This window comes from Mus caroli, chromosome 16 (genome assembly GCF_900094665.2).
Source record: "Mus caroli chromosome 16, CAROLI_EIJ_v1.1, whole genome shotgun sequence".
NCBI classification, from domain to species: Eukaryota; Metazoa; Chordata; class Mammalia; order Rodentia; family Muridae; genus Mus; species Mus caroli.
In genome coordinates, this window is record NC_034585.1 from 83,588,915 (window position 1) to 83,590,876 (window position 1,962).

A 1,962-nucleotide genomic window follows, 5' to 3' on the forward strand; every position below is an offset into this window, starting at 1 on the left:
GGGTGTCAGGCAACCCTGCGCTCCCGCTACCCCCTCTAATTGCTATTTTCAATATTCTATGAACAAATATCTTTCAGCACCTGCATCATGTATCTCTTTTCTCAACTGGAAGAAGAAAAAACAATGGTCCCAATACTCTGGAAATCCTACAGAAGAAAGGAAGAAAGAATTATAGGAGCCAGAAAGGTCAAGGACACCACAAAACACCCACATAATCAACTAACTAGGGTTCATAGGGGCTCACAGAGACTGAATTGATTCGGGGAGTCTGTAGGGATCTGATCTAGGATTTCTGTATATATGTTATGAATATGTAGCTTGGTCTTGTGAAAATCCTAACAGTGTGACTAGGGGATGTCTTTGACCCTTTTGTCTGTTTTTGACCCTTTTCCTCCTACTGGGTTGCCTCATCCAGGCATAATATGAAGGGATGTGCCTGGTTATTTTTTAAAGCTTCTACACTTGATCTTAGCCAAAAGGCCGAGAAGCGACTTTTTAAAGCTTCTACTTGTTTATTTATTTTACTTTCTTTTTTATTTTTTAATTTTTAATTGGTTATTTTTTTATTTATATTTCAAATGTTGTCCCCTCCTTTCCATCCACAAACTCCTATACCATCCCCCACGCCCTGCTTCTATGAGGGTGTTCCCTAATGCCCCCACCCACTCCTGCCTACCACCCTCACATTCCCCTAGGCTGGGGCATCAAGCCTCCACAAGACCAAGGGCCTTGCCTCTCATTGATGCCTACTGACCACGTAGTATGATTGTTTGATTGATACTCCGAGGAGGCCTACCCTTTTCTGAAAGGAAATAGCTAATGAATGGATCTGGGAAAGAGGGAGTTGATGGGGGGCGGGGGGGAACCGAAAGAAGAGTCAGGAGGCAAAACTGCAGTTAGGATGTAATATATGAGAGCAAAAGAAAACAGAAATATAGAAATGAGCAGGAAGGAAGGAAAGAAGGAAGGAAGGAAGGAAGGAAGGAAGGAAGGAAGGAAGGAAGGAAGGAGAGAAAAGAAAAATTGCAGTAGTGTGAAGGCCACTGGAAATAAGAGGAAACTCCTCAGAATAAGGTTGTGTTGGAGATTCTCCCAATCACACAATTAGAAAGTCAACTATGATGCCTCTATGAAAGCCATATGGGGAACAATAACATTTACAGGTTTGTGATACAAGGTGACATCAGTCAAATGATGTAAGTGGTAGATTGCACAATGAAATGAGCAGTAGATGAAGAGAACATAGAAAATTTTTAGATTTAAATCTTTCTTCACTGATTATATATATATATATTTATGATGAAACAAAAAATTAAAGGAAAAGACTAAAGTTAATATCTGATAATGATCTCTGCCTTACTAAATTGGCTTTTTTGACTCTGGACCTCCCCTATCAAAATGTCTATGATCGTTGCATATATTAAGGCTTTAAATGATGCGCAGCTGATAAAATTAGCTATATAGGTATGTATATATATATATATATATACATACATATATATATATATATATATATATATATATACAAACACACACACAGATATATGGGTAAATAGATGATAGATTAATAGATGACAGATGTATAGATAGAAGTATAATAGATAGATAGATAGATAGATAGATAGATAGATAGATAGATAGATAGATAGATAAGAGAGAATTAAACACCCATTTCACTCATTTTATTACCCTAGCTAGGTGTTTAAAGAGTATGCAGAAGAGTAAGAAGAAATAAAAGGGGAAAAGTGCTTCATAGTGTCTACACATCTATGACTGATTTCCTATTTAAAGATGAGAAGGTCTACCACTAACAAAGATTGTGGTATTTGGAGAGACTTAGAGTACTGAGCCATTGTAAAATGAGATGCTTAAGAAGTCCTCTGATGACTGCCTTGATGTAGACTTTTACCTTCTCTCTCTCTCTCTCTCTCTCTCTCTCTCTCTCTCTCTCTCTCTCTCTCT